The sequence below is a fragment of the Octopus bimaculoides genome, chromosome 7 (assembly GCF_001194135.2).
Source record: "Octopus bimaculoides isolate UCB-OBI-ISO-001 chromosome 7, ASM119413v2, whole genome shotgun sequence".
Taxonomy (NCBI): domain Eukaryota; kingdom Metazoa; phylum Mollusca; class Cephalopoda; order Octopoda; family Octopodidae; genus Octopus; species Octopus bimaculoides.
This window is the reverse complement of record NC_068987.1, coordinates 21,575,346-21,576,070: the sequence shown is the minus strand read 5'-3', so window position 1 is coordinate 21,576,070 and position 725 is coordinate 21,575,346.

Sequence of the window (725 nt, the reverse complement as noted above, 5' to 3'; positions counted from 1 at the left end):
GTGTTTTTGGTACCGAAACACTTTCAAACTTCGAATATTTGTATATTTTGTGGTATAGAACAGATAAAAAAATTTTGTATTCGAAGTTATTTCATGTAAAAAATTGTCGTATTTCGGTAATTTCAACCAATCACTGACGTCTCTTGAGGTGAAAACAATTAATGCCGTAACGGTGTCATGGGATCTTTTCCCTTGAATAAAATTAGTCCCGTTGTTTGTCAACAACAACTACCCGTGTTACTCTTATTTATGACATCGTTCGTGCGTTTGTATTGGTTTTAGCTTTAGGGTTTTAGGGTTAGGGTTCGGGTTTTAGAGTTCGAGTTAGTTTTAGGATTACGGTTAGGGTTATGATTAGTTTTGCCATAACCTTAACTCTAACCCTATAACTCATAACTATAACCCTAACCCTAACCCTAACGCCAACCCTAAAACCCGAACCCTAACCCTAAAACCATAAACCCTTACTAGGGAATAATGATATAATTAAACAGGGAATAATACACTTGACACCGAACAGTAGTAACTGTATTCAGCTGAATAGACGTCAGTGATTGGTTGAAATTACAGAAATACGACAACTTTAACATGAAATAACTTGCGATGTACACTTTTTTGTTAAGAAGGTTAAGAGAAGAAGTTGTTTTATATGACACATTCTACCAGTGTCCCAAGTTTGAAAGTGTTTCGTTAAAAAAACAAATGTTGCCTGTCAAACTCCAAAG